Genomic DNA, 11,208 nt, shown 5'->3' with positions numbered 1-11,208 from the left:
AATCTATTGATGCTGAAGGATAATTTATGGTCTTCCTTTGAATTCTTTCTTTTTCTTCCAGGATAAGACCAAGAATGTTAGTTACTAACATTCAACAATTGTAATATTATCTCAAATTATACTTTTGTGGCATTCCTTCCTTGAGAATAGCTGTCTCTTAATATTCCCCAGTAAGTATTCCAAAATACTGTAATGGACAACCCGGTAAGAGCACATCAACGTGGCAACCTTGTAGCTGAGTCTACTAAATGGTTTGTTTATATAAACTGGTGCTGCAAGTATTAGTATCTTGATTTTGTGTGACTAAAGACAATATTCTATTATTCACTCTGGTCTACTTTCCCCTTCTTTAAACCTTCTTATACTTCTTACTTTATAGTAGTGAAGAAGTGAAAGTTGCAGTGAAAACAAGATTTCCATATCTGCCTTTAGGTTTCTGGTTTTAATATGTATAAACTGAATTAGAGTGATGAATTTTATCAAGAAGTGGGCTTTTTATGTTAAATCCTTAAAAAAGCCTCTATCTTGTCATGCAGACTTCTGCTTTAAGACTAGCTAGTTTGGATTGCTACTGCTTTTTGGCAAGATGTGTGCTGTCAATCTGGAACAAGTATACAAAAGACTGAATGTAAGGAAAGTGAAAATTAAATTTGATTCAAAACAACACTGAACATTGAAGAAGTTTTGTTTAATACAAAATGTTTTTTGTAACTTGAGTTGTCAAACAGTGCTTCTTACCAATATGATTGTCCTGAATTTGATATTAATTAATGTTTTGAGGCTGTTTTTGTCAGAGCTTTTCTTTCTAAAGCCTAGTTTGGTAGGGAATAACCCCAAGATACTTGGATCTCTCAACACAGTATATATGCAGAGATTTAAACTTTCACTCCTTCATGGAGCCTTCCTTACTCAAGTAACAGCAGCTACTTCTTGCTAAAAGTGGCTTGTTTCCAAACCCTATTTCTGCTCTCTGAAATTTATTTTGTCCTTGTGGGCTCCTTGGGCAGTGAGGGAAACAGCATAACAAGAGCTACATCTTTTTCCAGAACCCTGATCCTGGTCCTTAAGTGAGCAGTGCATCATCTCTGCATTTCAGTGTACAACTGTGGAGTCAGGACAGTAACAAGCACAAATTCAGGCTGAGTGAAAAAGGGATTGAGAGCAGTCCTGAGGACTTGAGGATGTTGATGAGGTCATGACATGCCTGACACGACCCAGCAATGTGCTTTTGGTGCCCAGAAAGCCAGCTGTGTCCTGGGCAGCATCCAAAGCAGTGTGGACAGCAGGGAGAGGGTGGGAGGATCCTGCCCCTCTGCTCTGTTCTTGTGAGACCCCACCTGGAGTTCTGCGTCCTGGTCTGGGGTCTCCAACGTAGAAAGGACAGGGACCTGCTGGAGCAGGAGTGGAGAAGGCAACAAAAGTGTTCAGGGGGCTGGAGCTTTCCTATGGAGGCAGGCTGAGAGAGCTGGGGTCATTCAGACTGGAGAAGAGGACTCTGGGGAGGCTTTGTTGCAGTCTTTCAGTAAAGTTGCTACAAAAAAGCCTAAAAGTGATTTTTACAAAGGGCCTGGGAACAAGATTAAGAGGTCTGTAGTGCTTTACAACAGAAAGGATATGAAAATCTTAATATAAAGACTTATCTTGATCCCAATGAACTAATAATTAGGAGAATTGAAGTGAACTTCTGATAATGCTCTTGTTGCATTTATTATTAATATTTAATAGTGGCCTTCATCTACTTCAAGTCAAAGAAAAAGTACAGATTTACAAATATTTAATCCTTTTCATTTTGTTTAGGTGAATTAATCTGTGTAATATAGTGTTTAATAACACAGTACCCTTTGCTGTATTTAAAAATTTTTTTTTGCTGTATTTGCTGTATTATAAAAGCAGGTATTACAATGCTACCTGAACTCACTTTGGGTCATTAGCCTCCATTTAAATTTTCCCTGTGGCTCTTCACAGTTGAAAATGTTATGCTTCACTAACCTCTTTGGGGACTCAGCTTGATTTTTTTCATGTCAAATGTAACTTTTCTATCCATTTTCTGCCAGCCCTTTTTGATTTTGCTGCTGCACTCCATTATTATATGTAAAACTGTCCACCCCTAATGTAATGTTGTTGCATAAAGTTTAGTCAAGGCTCATGCTAGGCAGGAAACTAACCAAGGCAGGGCCTAATGCCCACCGTGTTCCAAAGAACCATCCAGACTTAATTCAGTCTGTAAGTAGTAATACAAAATACAAAACACCTTGTGGTGACAGAAATGTCACTTTTCCATTCCAGCTGCTATCTAGCAACATTGCAATCAATGGTAAGTGTGTACATTACTCAGCTTTATTCTTTGTAGTAAGCTCTAAATATAGGTTGCTGTTTCTGTTAATACACAAAGGCTGTTTCAATGTGGAAGCAGAACCTTGGATGAAGCAGAAATAGAATATCCAGTCCCTTGGATGATATTCTTAACATACCCATACAAAAATGTATTTTTTTTCTCACAAGTATAGGATGAGTTGTGAAGGATTCAAGGAAATAGATGTATACTGTTGTCAGCTGTGAAGAGAAAGTGAACTTTCTTGGTATTAACAATACTGGTTTGTTGTTAAAAAATGCACAAAAAAATGATAAATATATAGCAAAGGCTTGTGGGAGGAAGAGTCCTTATTCACCTGTTGCCTAGAGAATTTAACCAAGTGATTTCCCCCCACACCATGGGAAGGAAAATCTGTGAAGGCCTCTTAAGACATATAGTGTAAATGTAAAATTGTATGAGGAAAGCAGCCTGATGAGAACACAGTATCATTACATTTATATTGATTATAAAATGTGAACAGAGCCAATGTTAAAGTCAGTCAAGATAAATGAGAATTTGCAAATGGCTGATGAAACATGAATATTGAAAAAATAATACACACAGCAATGATGTCCAAAAGTGTCAGAAGTGCTATATTCCCTGCTGTTTGCACTGCTGAAAGCATTAAAATAACACCTTGCATCTCAAGTCACAATTACCAGGCCTCTTCTTTTGCTTTTGTGCAGAGCAGGAGGGATTGCTATGGAGACAATATATAGCTAATAGCTGGAGGGTAGGTGGAATAAATTCAATAAATAAACAGTCACAGCTGAAAAGAAGGAACGAGGGATGACAACCAAGTCTGACAAAAAGCTTCTGATTTTGTATTGAAAATGTGAAAAGGATTTAGAAATCAAATGTCACTAAAAGCTGATAAAGCCATTGAATCAACCTGGGGAAAACATCAGGGATTGATCTAGTGCTCAAAACAAGAAGCTAACAGAGAATCATAGGACCTTTTGCTAAACTCTGCAGCTGTGTCTATGGATTTGAATGGGTCATTTATATTATTACATTCTCTGTACATCAGATTACTATGAAATCCCTCTGGGTTTTCAGTCTGGGCATTGTGTGAGCACTTGCTCTCTCTATTTAGCCAGTTCATTTCTTCCTGTGCTCTTAAAACCAGCATAAAGCTGGGCTGGTATGACAGCTGACTCCAGGGGATACAATCAAATAACCTTACAAATCACCTGCTAATCTTAAAAAGCAATTATATGTCTGAGAAAGGTCATTAAATAATGCATAGTATGGCAGGTGACATAGAGTCATGTTAATGGAAACACTTAACACTGTTACCATGGTTAGTGTGAAAAACATGCCCAAAAGGGGCTGCTGCTGTTGACTGCCAGTATTGATTCCAGAAAACCTCATTAGTTCTGCTTCTCAATTAATTATGAAATACTGGAGAAATGCCTGTCATTGTTCTTCTGTCAATTAGAATTAAATATAACAAAAGCTTAATCTGTTTTTTGTTTCTGTATTTCTGCCCTGCATAGAGCTCCTGCCCACAGTGTTATTTACTGTTGATTGACAGAAATATTTTAATGGTGGGAAAGGAAAACTCTACAGTCATTACCTTCCAGTTGACTTTCTGGGTACCTGGTCTAGCTTCACATCTTTCATTGCACAGCCACATCATAAATATTTTTCTTTCAGTCACTTTCCCCTCTTTCAATCAGATGTTTCTTAATCATCATGTACAGTTTTATGTTGCCTTTCCTCAGATTCACAACCTAGTTCTGGTTCTGGTTCTTCCACTCTTCCACATCTCAAATCTCAGGAAAGGAGAAAGGTCATTTTGGTATGCAGGAAGAGAAAGGTGGAAAGATTGAAGGGTTGTTGAGGTTTTTTTCCTAGAGCCTCCAGTTCTCCACGTCTCTTCTGTCCCAGTTACTCACCCAAACTGTAACTAATCAGCATGACAACTTTGTTATAACAATGTTGTTATTTGTAAGAAATAGTTTTTTGCTTTTTATTAACACGGAGACTGAGTTCTCAGAGTTCATTTGAGTTTCTCATTACTCCTATGTAAAATAATACAAATCTTCTAATAATTTGCAAGTATATCTGACAGAACTATGGTTAGAAGATTGTGTTCAGCTCATTTTTTCCCTGTCATCACCCAGCATCCTTCTAATCAAACGTGGCTGTAGCAGCTTGAGAAGCTGATATACCTTGGCTTTTGCTCCTCCTATTGCAGATACAATAACCTGCTGCAAAGAAAATGTAGGGACTGCTGAGGGCAGTAATAGGCTGAGATGACTAGATCCAGTTAGTGCTACTAACCAGGGAAACTTGTGAGCCCTTCATTTTATTTGCTGTTGTAATTGGTGGAAGTGAGAAAGTGGGTGTTTGAGGTCAAAGGAGGAAATAGGAGGGAACCTGGACTCATAATGCTAACACATCTTCATTTTAATGCAAAAGGTATCAAGAGGAGCTATATTACTCAAAATGTGTTGGTATATAGTGGATGTGAACATGCATTGTAGAATTTCCTATACGGAGAAATACAAAGAATTCTCAAATTCTTCCAGGAAAATAAAAGCTAGATGTGCTCAGTTCAGTGAACAGTGATGTGCAGTAGTACTCCCACTGTTCTCAGACCAGTATCTCAGCCTACACTTTCCATCTCTCTCATCTCTACACTTGGCTGGCACTACAGACGTTGCAGCAGCACACAGCCTGTCCCATGACCTGTGCTCGGTACCTGCAGGAGCAGAGAGAGAGCACCCTGGAGCTGGCCACAGGTTAACCTTCCTTTTGGCTCAGGTGGGTTCACAGTGCATGCTGGTGTCTGTGCTGCCATAGTGGTTAAAGGTGCCTCCAAACTCCCCTCCTGTTACTAATGGATCAAGACTTTCTTTTTTTTCTTCTCATTTTAGCTGTCTAGAAATGAGCTATCTAATCCAAGCAATTTATCTAGTCAGTGTTACCTGGATATAAGCAATGTGGAAGAGACACTTCTGAAACACATTTTGTCTCCTATTGTGTTCAGTCATTTGGGAATTAGATGAGTCACTCCTCAGATTTATCAGACCCTTTACAGTGATTACAAAGGAAACCAGTATGACTAACCTAGATTGCAACACTTTTCAGATGTTAAAGCTTGAACACAGGAATTCCACCTAACCTGTACGACAAGGAAAATGGTTGAAAAAATATTTCAGTGAAGGAAGCTGAAATATAGGGCAGCATAGAAGGTAACAAGAAAAATAATAGAAGTACTAAAACAATAGATCCACATATCATTGTAGCAAAGTATTGGAAATGAGTTTGTAGTGCAATGAAGCTTTGTTACAAAATGCCGTACTGCATACCCCAAAAGTGGAGACATCACATGGTATGTTAAAACTTTTATGTTTCCACTAAAAATAAAGATCCTAAAAGTTAATTAGCTTTATGGTTAATTATTGTTTATCAATAATTTTAATGATTGTTAATTATTAATATTTTAATTAGTAATGTGTATTTTGTATTTTTTATTTGCACTGGTAATGTTTGACAATATTTTAATGGAGTTGAGTTATGGATATGTCTAGGCACAACAGCTCTGTGAGCAAATTATCAGCTTTACAAATAAATGGAATTTCACTAAGCACAGCAAAACTGATTTATACAAACTGTGAATTTGAAACTATGTATTTTGATGGAAAGCTTTGAAAAAAATAATTCCATTACTTAAAAGGTATAAAGAGAAATCTGAAAACAGAAATAATTGCTCCATTTAACTGTCCAAGATGAAACACAATTGGATCTTTTCTTCTTCTGTGCATTCTTATTTATAGCACACAGTAAACAAACAGCATATTGTGTAGCTTTGAATAGTGGCTGACACTACTTCAAATAGATGATCTTGACAGCACGCCCAAAGAAATGTTCAGCTTTACAGCCTAAAAAGATGTGTTGTTTTTTTTTTTTTCTGTGAACTAGGTGCTCATATAGATACATCTTTTAAATTAGGAACAGAGTGTTTATTTCATTGTGGGTGCATTGTTCAAGCTTGTGGTCCTACAGGGATGACAAGGAGATCTCAGAGAAATTAGTGGAACACTGTTTGAACCTCACTGCTCATCTGAAATAGCATGAAAACTGTTCGTACAGCTGGAGAGGCTGACTCAGTCCTGTGTTTTCATCTCTTAGAACGGCTTTAGCTGCCAGGGCTGAGAGCAGCAGGCATGACCCAGTCTCCAGACTCCCCACGTGAGGCTGTGTGAGCTCTCCAGGTCTGTGCCAGGGCGATGGCAAGGTCCAGAGTGCAGCTGCAGGGTGACCAGGAATCAGGCTCTGGGCTGTGGCATGAATGCACACAGGTCTGTGGGTTCAGGAGTGCCAACTCCAAAACCAAACTGTGGAAATAAAATACATTCAAGAAGCCTGATTGTATCAGGCTGTGGATATTTTAAAGGTGTTAGGTCATAGGTTGGACTTGATGATCTCAAAGGTCTTTTCCAATATAGTTAATTCTGTGATTCTGTGAAATGTTAAATAGTTTGGTCAAACAAATCACATTTGTCAAGGTCTATTAAAAAACATTTGCTCAAAGCAATTCTAATTAGTACAGAAGCATGTGAATAGACCAAATTCTTCTGATAGTTTTTCATCCCAAGCATCAAAGTTAACATTAATTCTCTAAGTAACATTCCCCTTCAGTCACAGGGAAAAGGAATCCAAACATTGCACTGTAAAAGGCTGCAGATCAATCACCTTCACAGAAGCCATGTGGACAAGGTGTGGCCTGAAAGGTGTGTTGGGTTTACAGTAAACTGACAGGATCAACAACAGGTTCTGCTCGTGACCTTGGTGTTCTGGACAAACCAACAGCTGCCAGAGCTTGCATTTCCCATCAGTTTTGTAAGAAATGCTGAGCCTGTGATGTGTCTAAGTATAAATTTGACTTATTTTAAATGAGTAAATACTCACTCCTGTCAGAGTGTTCAATGAAAAATAACTATGAAATGGTGTAATATGACACAGTCTGACATTCAATTTTTTGAAAGCATTCAACTGTTTAATAAAACACTAAGAAGCAATATTTGAAGTAACATACAATGTTACATTAGCTATATGCATTTAGTTATTAACATGAGTATATCTATTAAAATGATTTGTTGTGATAATTCAGACTATGAGTCACTTTCAGACACATGGCAAGTCTGTACTAACCGATGGGTGTTTGAAAGGCAACCAAGTTGTCCATTACTGTGCCGAAGCAGGATTCATTGTGGCACGTAGAAAATGCAGCACAGCCTAAAAGGGAAGCTTTAAGCTGCAGTTAGCTAGTTATTTCTGGCTTCAGCTCCATCACATACTGGATTTATGATTCCAGGATTCTTGCTTACTCTTTGACCTGCTCTGTTTTTTCACAAAACCTGCCTGTGGTTGCTCTCACCCTGACAGCTCCAGTTGTGGCAGCAAGGTTGGAACCTTTTCACCTCTGAGGCTCTGGTGACCACTGGCAACTAAGTCAGACCTCAGTCCTGTAAACCTGCTCTGATAGAGGGCTAAAACTCAGACAACTTCTAAAGTCACCTAGTTATAATCATCACTAGGACACTGAAGTTCCCAGAATGCACCATAGTCACTGTTTTTTGTTATTAACATAATTTCAGTATAATGCATTTATGTTCTTCTGGCACCATGAGGTCAGGTGATGTCAGGTCAGATAAATGAAACCTGCATTTTCAGCCTTTGTAAAGATATGGTATGATTGGGATTACAGGAATAGAAAAAAATAAAAATATTAGGCTTAATTGTAAGGTGGTTATTATTTTTAGGAAGGTCAGTATTTTATTTCATTCAAATTTTTATGTTCCGGGCATTTTTAGAAAACAGGTTTTTATTCAGTATGCCCACTCAAGAGAGAACAGACTTGCCATTAGCATGTCCTAATTAAGAAGGTTTTCTACCAGATTACAAATGGGACATCTTAGCTGAATTATGTAGAATAATATCAACTGATTCAGCTCTGCATCTGCCAGTGCAGTCTTTACTGCAGACTCATTCCCTGATTTTCTGTAATGTGGCTACTCTGCAAATAGCACCAGTCCCTTTGTTCCTGGGAGGGAGCAGACCTGCCTGGGGCTTGTTGTGATTATCAATGTTTGGGTTGTTTTCTCAGAAACATACTGGCCTAAACATACTGGTAAGTGAGGCAGACCTGATGAAAATAATTTACCCATCCGACACAATCATGGAATCTCTTCATCTTCATGGAAAGGCTTTGGTGTATATTGAACCGTGAACCCTATAATACTGACTGTATTTTTCTGCAGAAATAATGTGCATTTATCAAGCCAGAATTTGAATGTTACATGTCTGGGTCCTGTCCTCTGACTTTTTTTTCAAAAGACCAAACCATGAGTTTTGTTTCTCTTCTGTACAAATGTATACTAAAACTTTGGAGTTACAAAATATAAGCATTATAAGAGAAGGAAGAAAAATCAACAGAAAAAACCTGTTGAGTGTTACTTTTAGATCCATTAATATTTTGTTTATTGGTTGGATGGAGCACTGAGCAACCCAGTCTGGTGGAAGGTGTCCCTGCCCATGGCAGGGGAATTAGATAGTCTTTAAGGTCCATTTTAACTGAAACCATTCTGATTCTATGAAATAGTCTCTGAGTGAGGCTTTGCCTCAGATAAAGACAGCCACAGTGTATAATAGCTGCCAGTCAGTAAGAAAAATATAGCTGTGGGTGTGGACCTGGGCTAGGACTCAGAGTCAGCCAGATTTCACCTTGAAAGAGCCAGGCATTAGCTCCAAGCCCTGGGAAACATTTGTCCACTCAGGACAAACCCGAGTCCTCCTCCCAAGAGCCATTGAAGTTGATATATTAATTATCCCAAGTTCTGTTCCCCTGTTGGTTAGTTGTGTTCCCTACATGGTTATGCTTCCCAAACGTTCTTCCCTTAAGGTTACATATTATTGCAACCTCCTTTGTTCTCGTCTTTGGTTGGTCACCCCCCGGAGCTCTCCCTGGTTACTGTCGTTCGGATTTTGGGCATCATCCCTATTTTCATTTATTCCTTATTAAAGTGTTATTTTCCTGGTGCCAACCATCACTCCCACTCCTATTTATTTTTGCCACCCTCTGCCCTGAAGTCAAGGAACCAAAAGGTTTGTCGTGGCACCCTCACTGCTACATAGCCTCAGCACAACAGACATTTCCCCCTCCCAAACAGTGTCTATTTTCTATTGTAAATAGAAAGTGAATTTTCCTCTGAAGCCTATAATTTTAGCATAAAATATTAATTAAAAAGTTAATTGCAAGAGTTTTATAGTATAAACCAAAGGCACAAAAGGCAGCCAACATATAATTATGATACTTTTGTGAGAATTTGAAAAATTAAGATCTTTCAGCAGCAAATTTAAATCAGTAGGTACAGGGAAGTATTTAGAGGTTTGATTTTTTTTCCATTTTCCTGCCAGTTCATGTTGATTTCATATTCCTGTTTTTTAGCATTTACATTTGTTTATCCATTAATAACCTAATGACATGACTTAATGAACTACATGTTGGATGTGACCCCAGGTGAGTGTCCACAGGGCTGACCAGCAGTCCCTGTGAAGGCTGCAATGCAGAGCTGAGGGTGCTATGGTGAGATGCCCTTTGGGACCACACACTTCATTTTTTTTCCTCACTTGAGCACACTGTGTTGATTTGACAGGGTACAGCAGGATGGAAATAATTTAGACAAGATGTTGAGTTTTTGCTGTCTGAGACTGAAGTTGCCTTTCACACTGGGCCATGCTGGTCCCAGCTGCGGCACATTGCTGGCTCACTGAGAGCCAGGGAATGTCCCATACTGGAGCACACTCAAACCATGCTGTTTACTTTAAATATTAACTTCTTAGGGAATGAAAAAAGATTCAGAGGCAAAGCAAGCCGTGCTTAGCCTCTGTTTGATTTGCAGCAGTTGTAGTACACTTTCCCCTTTGCAGTTACTCTTCAGTCTGTAGGTCTGGTAACTCCTGTATTTCTTTGGGGAGCCAGGTGTTCTGCAGCCAAGGCAGGTTTATAAGGGCAAATTTAGTTTGTGGAACAGACAAAGGAGTGGTTCAAGACACATACAGACTGAGAAGAAGAGAACAGAAAAGTGTGAAGTGGACAGGGCACTCTGTAAAGGATGAGGTGAGAACAGATTAGTGTTGGCTGGACAGGCTGCTGAGAAAAAGTTATTCCATCACCACAGCAACTAAAAGCCAAGAGAAAAAAGTAAGTGGAAGTGATGAGTCATGTGGCCTTACACAAGGATGAGCATTCAAGGATGTCCCACAATGCCTATTTTCATTTATGTTTTGGATTAGTTATTAACTGCAATCGTTTTATCCCTTTCCTGCAGTGCAGTGTTTGCACTGTTTGCACACTACTGGTTTGTTTCCATGGACTGATGGATGCTCAGAGCCCATGGAGGTCAGGTCAGCAGCTCACAGCACCACATCCCATCCCAGCTGGCAGAGAAAATCTGTGTTATCTATCTGGTAGTACAAAAGTTTTTATATTTTGTTTAACATCTTTAAAATGTTTATTCTTAAATAATGCTTATTCTTATTCTTATTTAAATATTAGCATCTTTAAAATATTACCTAGGCTTTACCTTTAAATAGGAACTGACTCATCTCTCCATCTCACCTGTTTCATACTCGCGTGATTCTAATAAAGTCAGAATGGCTCCTATCTTGTTGTGTGCCAGACAAGACGAAATGTAAGAAAATTCTTCAGTCTGCAATGCTATGCTGAAAGTGATTATCTGTCTCATCAAACTTCGTATGTCAGATGGAAATAAATCTAGAAGTCAGGCTTGCATATGAGCAGGTACTGGCTACTGACTTCTGCCAAAGACTGGCTGCCC

Source organism: Pseudopodoces humilis, chromosome 5, assembly GCF_049639895.1.
Source record: "Pseudopodoces humilis isolate 2021_Gansu_Grassland_sample_001 chromosome 5, ASM4963989v1, whole genome shotgun sequence".
In the NCBI taxonomy this organism is placed as follows: domain Eukaryota; kingdom Metazoa; phylum Chordata; class Aves; order Passeriformes; family Paridae; genus Pseudopodoces; species Pseudopodoces humilis.
The sequence above is the reverse complement of the archived record's forward strand: the minus strand, read 5'-3'. Positions refer to the sequence as shown.